This window comes from Dipodomys merriami, unplaced genomic scaffold, assembly GCF_024711535.1.
Source record: "Dipodomys merriami isolate MVZ:Mamm:240054 unplaced genomic scaffold, mDipMer1.0.p SCAF_54, whole genome shotgun sequence".
Classification (NCBI taxonomy): domain Eukaryota; kingdom Metazoa; phylum Chordata; class Mammalia; order Rodentia; family Heteromyidae; genus Dipodomys; species Dipodomys merriami.
Window position 1 is genome coordinate 8,490,019 of NW_027206113.1, and position 12,410 is coordinate 8,502,428.

Below are 12,410 nucleotides of genomic sequence, written 5' to 3' on the forward strand. Positions count from 1 at the left end.
TATGAATTTGATTGTTTAAATGCTTAATAAAGTATTAACTAAAATTGATTAGTGTCCTATAATATAATTGTGTATAATTTTATCATAGAATCATTCAAGAACTGCCCATTCAATCATGACATACATAATATTCCATTGGGTATCATATAGATAGGAACAAGTTTCTTAGGATCTCCTGCCATTTGGAGGTGGCAGGATCACGATTCGAACTGTGTGCCCCAGCTCCCACCATTTCACTGCCAGAATAGGGTACTCACCAGTCTGTCCAAGAACATCAGCAAGACCAATGATTAGGCAGGCACCAGTGGATCTCAGCAGTCCTCCTTGATACTTACAAGGCTGTGAAAGGAGGATCATGGTCAAAGTCACCCAAGCCAAGAAAGTTCTTGAGACTCCTTTCCAACTTCAGTGCCAACATATTAAGTGTGGAGGGCCAGCCTTGAGCAAAAGCAGCTCACAGACTGTGTCCAGATCTTGAGTTTAAGGTCCAGGATTGGCAACAAACAGACATACACAACAATCTGTGCAGCCATCCAGCTAAAGCAGGTTACTCTTTTGTCCCCAACTGCATTGGACAGAGTTCCCTGGGAATAAAGGCTAGGCGAGCCACTGTCATCTTGCTCTGCCCATACTGCTTGCATCACAGGATTACAGCCCCATTCTTTCATGCTCCTTTCTGACCAATGAGATACAAGAATGGTGACCACACCCGCATTCTATGATGCGGGGGAGCACTAGGATTCCCTCTGTTTGTTTACAACACTACCAGAAGTTGAGGAAGGTAGAGGTGGTTGAGTGATCAGCAAGAGACTTGAGGAGAGTTTGGAGTATAGTAGGAAATTGATGCTCCCACCAGCACCCCACCTCCCTCCCCACTTCTTGCGGTGCTGGGTTTCAAACCTCAGGCAATGGAGCACTGCCAGCAGTCATAAGGCCCCAACCAGGTCCCTGCCCCTGGTCTTCTGCTCTGGGCCCATGTATCCACAATGCCACCTCCATCACTGGTCTTCCCACCTGGCACAGCTGCCAACAGCTTCTCTGAGCAGCACAGGTGAGTGGCTGCCCCAACACTACCCCTGCCGCTGGTCAGACACTCCACTGGGGTCCCCCTGACCCCCTGCTTGTTTCCTCTCCCTGGCTCTGAGGAGCCACCTTTCTGTCTTGGGCATTTCTGAGAAAGAGACTCAATAGAGACTCAGGCTGTGCTGGATCGGGGTCCTCCTATCTGTGACAGGTATGCTCCACCAAGCATGGTCCTCTGTAGTTGGGATGGTAGACATGTAGCGCCATGCTCAGTTATTGGTTTAGATAGATTATCCCAAACTTTTAGTCCATGCCAGCAGATTCTTGACCACAGATGAAGTTCTGGATAGTGCCAAAACCATCAGACTTCAGTCTCCTCAGAGGACAGTTGTGAGGAAACAAGGGATTTATACAGAGGGTTCTGTGGAGCATGGCTAGGCACAGAGGGAGCATCCTTCAGATAAGGTTCTCGGCAATTCTGTGAGCATATGACAGGAAGATACCCGGAAAAGGCTCAGGTGGGGTCTGTTATTAATTGTGCAACAGGTGTGGGATTATGAAACAAAACATGGCTCTCATCATTACCCTATCCCCATGAGGAAGGGGATCCTTCACTCTGTTGAGTTTTGCAGCTGAGGAAACAGATGCACGGAGAAGCTGGGTGACCTACTTATGACCTCAAGGTCACAGGAAGCTCAGCCTGACTTCTCTACCATGCTCCTTGGGACAATGGGTGCTATTCAGTCCACTTGATGTGGTGGGAATCACTTCTTGTCAGTTGTGGGTCTTGAACTCTAGGCCTGGGCGCCGTTCCCAAGCTCTTCAGATCAAGGCTAGTGCTCTACCACTTGAGCGCACTTCCGGTTTTCTGGTGGTTGTTTGAAGATAAGAGTCCCACAGACGTTTTTGCCCGGACTGGCTATGAACCATGATCATCATATCTCAGCCTCCTGTGTAGCTAGGATTAGAGTTCTGAGCCACTGGCACCCAACTTAAGCATAATTCTGATTTTCTTTCTTCGTCTCTCACATAGTAACTGGTGGAATGTTTTCTGGATGAGGTGGCCCAGTGTCCCTATGTGCCTGGAACCCAAGGTAGCCCTCTCATTCAGGAAGTGGGCTGTGGGTCAGGAGCTGTCTAGCTCAGACTGTTGAAACAGCTCCATGACGTAAGCCCCTCTGTGCCCTGGCTAGACCATGATGGTTATTCATTTTCCATCCAACCTTCCTGGACTTATTGTATTGTATTGTTTTTTACATCATTTTCTAGCACCTGGCCAAAATTATGAGATAGTTATGGAATGAAAATGTAATGCCATCTTAAGAAAGTCATTTAGGGCTTTGTGAATGTGGCTTCATGGTACATTGATTGCCTAACATGCATGAAACCCTGGGTTCAATTCCCCATTACCACATAAACAAAAAAAAAACTGGAAGTGGTGCTGTGCCTCAAGTGGTAGAAGGCTAGCCTTGAGCAAAAAAAGAAAGACAGAAAGACAGAAAGAAAGGAAAATAGAGAAAGAAAGAAAGAGAGAAAGAATGAAAGAAAGAAAGAAAGAAAGAAAGAAAGAAAGAAAGAAAGAAAGAAAGAAAGAAAGAAAGAAAGAAAGGAAGGAAGGAAGGAAGGAAGGAAGGAAGGAAGGAAGGAAGGAAGGAAGGAAAAAAGAAAGCCCTGGGTTTCCCTTATTTGCAATAAGTAGTGTATGTCTGAGTCAAGCAGAAATGATCAGATAAGTTGCTGTTAGAGAAATGAACCCTAAGATATGTATTTAAATGTTTTTTTCTTTCATGTGATTTTTTTCTAACACATTTATAAAATTATTTCTTGGTTGTTTTGTATTTCCCTCACCCAGAGTATAACCCTTGCTTTCACTGTACTTGATAATGATATAATTTGTGGAGGGGAAGGGAAAAAACACGTCATTTAAATAGGGATACAGGTGGACCCATTGCAACAATGAGATATGCAAGTCGTTATGTCAAAAACGAACTTTACAACTTTGGTGGGGGGGATGGGAAGGAGGATTGGGTCTGGGGGCAGATGGAGGATGGGAGGGGGTCAGAAGGGGAACCAAAGGAGGAGGATACAATGCTTGATAAGAAATGTACTCATCTTGCCCCTGTAATTGTAACCCTTCTGTACAGTATTTTCACAATATAAAAGAAAAAACTAGTAAATGCAAAATAAAGAATCCTTCCAAACTGAAACCTGACAGTAGTCCCTAATTCATGAATTTTACTTATAATAATGTTTTGAAAAAAAAAAGGTTTGGTCATTAGGTCACAGCAATTAATGCCAGTAATGTGCTTAGATTTCAGGTGAAGATTAATTCTGGAAATTCAAAGATTCCAGGATTTTGTGTGGTCACTGCTAATCACAAAGAGAAGGGTAATCTAAGTGACATTTGGAAACCTTTTTGGTCAGTGACTGCAAAAAAAGGCAGAGGCTAATTAACAGTTGTGACACAAGAGAAAAAATAACTCCAGATGGAAGGAATAAATGATAGTAACTAAGGTATACCAGAAATTGTTCTAGAAAACAATTTTGGTTATTGAAGAACTAGTTTTCAACTAGGCTTATTCCTCATTGCCTTTAGCATTCTAAATCTCTTAGGCTAGTTATTAATCTCTGTGTGATAAATGTATCTCTCTCTATGCTGTTCTTTCATACTCGATATCCTTTGCTTTCTAAAAATCTGTCTTTCTATATTTCTCTATGAATATTTCCTGATACTAAATACACCAATACAGATGGTAGAGGATGTTAATGGAGGGATCCCATAGCTAATGAGTCATTAATGTAACAGAATGGAAAAGGAGGACATATTATTGCTACCTCAAATTTTCTGAAAAGCTGCAATGGCATCATTTGGTTCAAATTTCCATTGTTTGTCTACATAGTGTCATTCAGTGCACATAAATGCAAATATGAGCCAGGTGCTGGTGGTTCACTCCTGTAATACTAGCTACTCAGAATGTTGAGACCAGAGGATTGTGGTTGAAAGACAGCCTGGTCAGGAAAGCCCATGAGACCCTTATCTTCAATTAAGCACAGGAAACCCGGAAGTGGTTCTGTAGCAAAAGTAGTAGAGCACTCAACTTGACCTGAAGAGCTGAGGGACAGCGCCCAGGATCAGAGTTCAAGCCCCATGACCAACAAATAAAGTGAAAGATGACTTTGTTTCCCCCAAAGGAACGACAAAATTAATAATCTTCCCAAGCAGAAAAATAAATTCCAAAATGATTCAATGCACCTACTTTTGCTGAATTACTTACTTTATGGCTTCTTTGCTGGACATATTCTCTGCTTTTAAAAATAGTCAAATATTAGCTTTACAAAAAATTTCATCAAATATTAGTTATTTCAAAAGAGAAGTCTATTCAGTTGATGTCACTTAGCTTTCTTACTATCTTAGTTCAAAGCTAACCCAGGCAGGATAGTCTCTCAAATTCATTTTTAATTAAACACCAAAAAAGCACAAGTAGAATTTTGGCTCAAGCAGTTGAGTACTAGCTTTGGGGGCAGGTGGGCAGGAAAGAAAATTGTTCAGGGCAGGGTCCAGCTTCTGGGTACAAGCCCCAGAACCAACACAAACGAACCAAACAAGCAAACAAAAAAACCCAGATATTTCTTTGGGACCCTCCTTAAAGGAGTACTCATTTGATAAGAGGCTCCTTTTGGTGATCATACTCACTGGATCCTGCTTTTCTGGAATCCTTATTGCTCTGGAGAACTCAGGACCAGACTAAAGAAATTGATAACTGACTCCTGCAAATAGAGATTCCTCTCAGGGGTGAAATATCCATCCATAAGGCACTTTAAACCTCCATGTCTTTGTTTCTTTGCAGTAGAACACTTTTTAAACGTTATTTCCTTTTGTTCTATGATGGCTTTCAAATGGCACATTATTTTTGTAATACTCTCAACTAGAACTTTACAGAAAAGTTTTATATGAGTAAAGAACATATTCGAAAAAGTCAAGAACAGAGTTTCCTTCAAGCCTTGGGATTCTTTTCTTGTACAGTAAAAAGGAAAGCACAAGTTAACTTGAACTTTGTCATTCCTCTATGTTCCATTCCTCTCCTGGGATCAGTTTCCACATCCAGTTACCATTACTTCCAGTAACAATTGATGGTGCTGCTTGAGGTATAATAAATGTTTACTGGCTTCACTGAAATAACACAAGGACACCTTTGGACATGAGGTAACACGTGTTTCAGAGAAAACTTAGTAAAGAGAAAATATGAAAATTATATTGCTTATAAATATATTATCCATGAGTATATTGAGTTCAAACTTTTTAAGGTCTCTGTAAATTAAAGTGAATTGTAAATGGGAAGAAGGTTCTCAGATCATTCCTTTTGTGAGTGTATGTACAGCACATTATTTCCCGTGTATATGAATTAACAGTAAGGGAAACTATAGCAATAATAGGAGAAAGAGAAGTTCTGTGTTAAAGTATATGGGTTCAATACACTATAGAAGACTCTACAAATAAGACAACATTGAAACAATAAAGCCAAGTCCAGTATGTAGATTTATTGGAGTGATGTAGAGAAAGCATTACTCCTAGGTGGAACACGAAGTATGAAGCCACTCCCTTTCTAAATCACACTTGCTAATCACACAACTCTGTAGAAAGTAGAATGGAAGTATAATTCTGGTTCCAATGCAAGTCAGATATAAAAGCATGGACTTAAATGGAAAAAAAATCCATCTTGAGAGAACAGGGCTTATACTAGCAATGAACTGCTGGCTAAGATGATATTTCTTTTTCTTTCCTTATATATTTATTGTTGTTGGTGGTGGTCTTGGCACTTGAACTCTGGGCCTGGGCACTGTTCCTCTGCTATTCAACTCAAGGCTAATGCTCTACCACTTGATCCACAGTGCAACTTCCAGTTTTCTTGTAGTTAATTGCAGAAAAGTGTCTCCAGTACTTTCTTACCCGGGGTGGCTTTGAACCCCAATCCTCAGATCTCACCACCACTCAGCTTACGATCACATTTCTAACAGTGTACACTCAGGATATGTAATGGGTATATTAATCTATCTTTATTTTAATTCTTGAGTTAAAAACCTCGGCTACAGCATAGACTTTACACTCACAAAAATGTTTATAGCTTAAAAGTTGATACTTCTGGAGAAATAAAACTTAAGAATGTAATGGAGTCTGGGAAGTTCAGTTTGCAACCAGCTAGGCTAGAACAGTCTTTGCAACAGTACCTATAATTGAGGAGCCAAAAGCTGTATTGGAAGAATGGCTCAGGTGATGGAATACCAGTCATGAGCAAGATTTATGAATAAGAGCTTGAGGCTTTTGTGTACATATATACAAACATACACATACACACAGAGGCACTTATATGTGCACACACAAATGCACAAATGACTCATAATATGTACAAAAATTACAAAACAATAGAAAATATGTCCTGAGTAAGACTAGAATTATGTGATAATTTTTAATATTAGAAAGTCCTCAAGTTACTTTTTTCAAAAGTGTTTGAGAATATTACATAGGTAGGGACCAGAGATAGTAAGAGAGTCAAGTAATCATTATTAAAGGTATCGGATCCATTGAGGAATGAATCAGAGACCCCGCAGGTGCATCTGAAAATGTTCATATCCTGTGTCAAATGTTAGAAAATATTTGAAAATAGTACAGGAACAGTCTGAGCAGTGTAGTGGGTAATATCACTGGAGAAATTCAGAATTGGTAATCTGTATTTAGATTAAATAAAACAAGAAACTATGGCAGGGCAATGTGATATAAGCCTAGAATTCTAGCACTCAGACTAAAACAGAAGATTAGAGAGTGGAATTACATAGTGATACCTTCCCTGGACCAGGTAGTATAATTTTGTCTTAATAAAACAAACCAAACAAGAAAGGAATACACAGTTGGAATGCTGGGCTAATTTTGTCATTTTTTGCGAAGTCAAGTTTCCTATTGAAATGCAACTCATATATAATCCTCACTTGTGTTTTAAATTCTCTCTCCATTACAGAACATTCCTAGATGCAAAATGACTCATGATTACCTTCCAAAATTTGAGAAAGTAAGTAATCATCATTCTGTTGGATTCCAAAGAAATGATAAAGGATTACAAAGGCTTAAGCCTGGAGAAATAGCAAAGTTTATCTAATGTAGGACTTTGTAAATGTTGCTAAATTAGAATTGAGATTTAAAATAAATATTTTGGTTTTGTTTGTAATTTCATATTCTATTAGATATTTCAAGATTCTTTTCTTTTTTTGTCAGTTGTGTGGCCTGAACTCTGGGGCTGCACACTGTCCCTCAGCTCTTCAGCTCAAAGCTAGTACTCTACCACTTGAGCCACAGCACCACTTCCGAGTTTTTTCGCTTATGTGGTGTGGAGGAATCGAACCCAGGGCCTCATGCCTGTAAGGCAAGCAGTCTACCACTGAGCCACCTTCCCAGCCCCAAAATTATTTTTAAATAGAGGGTTTAATTGACAAATTCACAAATGATTCTTGCAGTCTACTTGCCTAGAATATTCTTTCAAGAGAGATATAATTAGAAATTAGTTAATAGATAATTCCAACAATTCATGTATAAAATGATAATGTGAATAATGTAGACAGAGTTGCCAAGAAATGCATGATATTAATTTATAAATTTATCAAAAGCAATTTTTTGAAGCTTTGGTATAACATAGTATGAGGAGAATAATTGTGTGACATCTTTTTCTTCTACCTATGTAACACAGGAAGCAATTCCCTTAATTATGTGCCTCTGTATAGAAAGAGAAAAATGCTAGATTGGGGGTTTGTTTTCATTTTTTTGTTTTATTGGTTTGTCCTAGTGCTTGAACTCTGGTCCTGGACACTGTCTCTGAGCCTGTTCATGCTCAAGGCTTGTGCCCTACCATTTCAATCTCAGTGCCACTTGTGTCTGGCTTTTGCTGAGAAGTTTATTGGAGATAAGCATCTAAGGAACCTTCCTGCCTGGGTTTGCTTTGAACTGTAACATTGCGCTCTTAGCATCCTGAATATCTATGGTAATTAAAAAAGTATAAATATAAATAATATTTGCAAATGGTCTGATCTCAAGAATACTAGGGGTGGGAAAATGATGCAACCCAGTTTATTGTGGTGTTCTTTCCAGAACATGGAGGGCATCACATTAGCAGAGGTGTAGTATTTTTCACAATAAAGATAAGCTATTAGTGTTGTAAATTAAGGGAAACTTTGAGGTGCACCCTACACCTTGGAAACTGTTGGGCTATGATGACTTTATGGCATAAGTCTTCGGATTGATGGTCACATAAATAATAGCTTACCCTGATAAACAATTGCTTACTCTTGAAAAATTAATTATTACAGATGCTTCATAGTTTTATACTTTACCAGAATGTGGCTATTTTTCTGTTTATTTCTCAATCTGTAGCAACCCATTGGAATATGAATCTATTGCAGAATTACATAACATGCAAACAGGTATTCTTTTGAATCTCTCAGGTAGGAATGTTCAGAATTTGAAAATGAGTAGATATTAGTCATAGGAATTTTGAAGAACACATATATTCTGTCCTCTTAACAACTTATTTACTTTTAAAAGTTATGGGTTTCCATTGAATGAAACTGTTTACTGTTTTTGTATGAGAAAGTTTAAATTTATTCTTTTTTCAAAATATTGGCAAGTATATTGTGAAAATATTGTCTAGTTGGATGACATTCAAGTTGATGGCCCTCTGATTAAAAAGGTGTAATTAATTCAAATTTAATGCCAAATAGTATTGATTTTTAAAAGTTACTAAAAAATAATAATATTTACTATACCAATACAGTGAAACTTTATTTCATGTAGCTTATTTATTTAATTTAATTTTCTTGTCAAAGTTATGTACAGTGGAGTTACAGTAATTGTAAGGTAGTGAATACATAACGTTTCAAACTTGTTATCCCCTTTCTCATTTTTCTCAGTTTTCCGTCACCACAATACCCCTCACAAGTTGTAATGTACATTTTCATCATATTGTCTTGAGAGCATTGCTATTGCATTGGTTTGCCCTTTGTCCTATTTCTCAACATTTTGTTGTTCCTATTCCTTTCCGTAATTAAGGTAAATGTATACCAGTACACAGGGTATCCAAATCAAATACAGCAGGGAATAAGCCATAGGGAAAAATGTCAAAAGAAAATAGAAATCACATAGTACATTAAAAACAACAACCGCAAATAAAAATCTCTGTTTCCATATCTTGGATTTTATTTTGCTTAGCATCAGCATATATGGTCATATATATAACATAACAAAGGCCCTGGAAAATAATAGTTGCATGGACATGATATCATGAAAACAACATTTTAACTGTTTAATATGGTAAAGATGGAATTAGGATTGGTGAATTCGCGATTCTGTTAAAGGAATTTCAAAAGAGTTTTAAAGTTATGACAGGTAAATTTTAATTGTTCAAACTTTTTAACAACTTAGCCTATTAAAAAAATAAAATTGCCTGGGAGAATAGGCTTTCATGCAAAGAAATCCATGGAGACTTAGCTGAGAGGGAGTGATGTGGGTGAAGATGGCTCTTTTTCACACTAAACAGACAAACCTCACAAACCTTGCTGTAAATCCTGTAGGTTACCTTGAGAATTTTCCTTACCCAAAAAATATACTCTTACTGTGTGAAACAAGGTTGTAGTGGAATTTAAATTCAACGTTCTTTAAAAAAAGACATCAAAGCCGGGCGCTGGTGGCTCACGCCTGTAATCCTAGCTACACAGGAGGCTGAGATTTGAGGATCGCGGTTCAAAGCCAGCCCGGGCAGGAGAGACCGTGAGACTCCTATCTCCAATAAACCACCAGAAAACCGGAAGTGGCGCTGTAGCTCAAGTGGTAGAGCGCTCGCCTTGAGCTGAAGAGCTGAGGGACAGCGCCCAGGCCCAGAGTTCAAGCCCCACGACCGACAAAAAAAAAAAAAAAAAAAAAAAAGACATCAAAATTGTGATTTGACCTTTACTTACTAAACAGTAATTCTCTGAAAAAGATAATTGTGTTCAAACTATTTAGGGGAAAGTGCCCTCCACAATGAAAGAAGATATTGGGTTTACACTTTTCTGTTTATAATACTTTCCACAATGTCTTTGCTTATAAAGCACTGAAACACAGAAAAAAATCTGATTGGATACTTCAAACGAATGATTTCACATTTCTACGTGGCTCAAAAATATAATATCATTATTAACATGAGACTGTGAAGACTTCTCTTATTACATAAGCCAAAAAGTTTTGGGATCAGAAAAGAAGAGCAAATGGAAAAAGTAAGAAAACAGTATTCTTCGAAGCCCTAGATAAGCGTATTAGCTTCAGCAATGGAGGGAGGCCAAAACTTTTTAAAATAGATTGTCTTAATATTTTACCTACATAAAGTGGTTTTACAGAGCCTATTTGTCTCACTTCAATGCACACTAGATCAAATGAAGACATAAAAATAAGTTCCACATCCAAATAAAATAGTTTTAAAAGAGAAACCATGAAGACGTAGCAGTGGGGGAGGTCTTATAGTCCTTCCACTTCACTAGACTTTAACCCAAGAAGCTGTGATTAATTGGAAATCAGGTATGAGCTAAGAGGAGGACATAGAAATAGGTCATCCAAGGTATCGGTGATTTAACTCTATTCTTCTCCATACATCTTGTTAAGCAAATGCAAGACCAAGAGAAAAATAATCTATTGAAGTAATTTTGAAAAGAATAACTTCACTGTTCCTGATATGGTATCTAACGAGAGTCTTAAGTGAGAAGATAAAAGTGGAGTATTCTTCGGTTTCCTCTAAGCATCTGGTTAGCAAATTATATCTTTGAGGTTAGAAGTAATTGAACCAAAAAGTGGTGGAGTACTTATTTTTGTTGGCACTTCAGACATAAGAATACTTTCAAGGTAAAAGAAAAAACAGTATAGCTAAATATTTGTGATCACAGCTTCTTGGACTGGTTTTTTGGAGAAAAGGTTTTACCTGAGAGTTTGTCCTCATTATCATAGATGTTGGGTTTTCATGGCAACCAAATGCAAGAGGGAAGTTTAATGGACTCGCTTGGACAAATAAACAGCATAATAGAAAAAATGGCAAATAATCTTTAGTGAATTACTTTGACCGATTATTTTGCCAGAACAAAGAAGGAAAGATATAATTCAAAATCACTTGACTGAAAAGTATGAAAAAGAGTAGTAAAGAGAGATGAGAGAAAACATAGAGGACTGTTTTCTCTCCAACAGAGTAATGGGTTTTGATCTTGTTTCTTCCATTCTATATTCACCAGCTATCAAATGTATCTCAGGACTGGAATATCCAGTTCAAAGAGATCTCCCATTAGAAAATATTTGCTGCAGATGTAGGTGATTTATAACCTTAGACAATCTATTTAAATCTGTTCAAAATTCTCCCCTACCCCAAACTGCCCTCTTTGAACAGTTGGTTTGCTTTTCCCATACTGCCCTTGATTAACTATTTAATATTTTGAGAGGTCATATTCATACTCTGTAGAGTTTGCTGTTTGGTTGTGATTTTTATGTGTTTGATTTTTGTTGTGCTTTTAACTAAATTTCAAAAGGTTGTGCAATTGTGTTACAATTAAATATGTCCATGTAATTGTCCAATGCTCCTGGATCAGAGTCACTCCTTCTATCATTCTCAACCAACCTCTTCTCCAAGATTTATTTCAGATTTACCACTTCCTTTATCACATGTGTACATTGAGTATTCTAGTTGTGCTTGCCACTTTTTCATTTTTCATTCATTCTGTTTTTACTAATATTCTTCTCTGGTTTCAACTTCTTGATAGTCATTCTGTTAAACTGTCTGTTCATACTTTGACAGGTTTATATACATTCTATGGCATTTCAATCCTGCATATACTTGAACTGATATCAGCTTATATTTCCATAATTAATTCATCTGCAATAACAATTTGCAAGACTGGAGACGTGAAGCACCTAGACATGATTTTATTCTCATCCATTTGGAAGATTAATCTTTATTCAACAAGAAAGTTTAAAAATGGCTTAGAATGTTTTCCTAACTACCAGTTTTTATAAATGGCTTTGTACAATGGTTTGTGATTATTTTACTTTACATGGGATAATATTCTCTACTACGTATAACTTTTGGGAAAAGAAGAAAACTAAAATTTATTACTGTGGAGGAATATGATAGAAATAGAAGACAGATTTTATGTTTGTCACATCTCTCATGAGTACCCATATTCAAGACTTAAAGTCAAATTTCTTAAGGAAAACATCAAACAACATGATAAGGCAACTATTCGTGATCTTTTAAAATGTACTTTATTATTTGATAAAATTTACTTTATTAGCTAATGTTTAGGCTTGAAATATGGGAGGCTGATCTAGGTAACAC

The 12,410-nt window shown here is 37.5% G+C and overlaps 1 long non-coding RNA gene across 1 annotated transcript; it reads left to right on the top strand.

The window, feature by feature from the left end:
• Window positions 1–782: 782 nt before the first annotated feature.
• Window positions 783–12,060, top strand: LOC138811608 (uncharacterized). The gene is made up of 3 exons (XR_011367449.1): window positions 783–1,051; window positions 7,035–7,085; window positions 11,871–12,060. It is a non-coding gene; the product is annotated as an uncharacterized lncRNA (long non-coding RNA).
• Window positions 12,061–12,410: the final 350 nt, after the last annotated feature.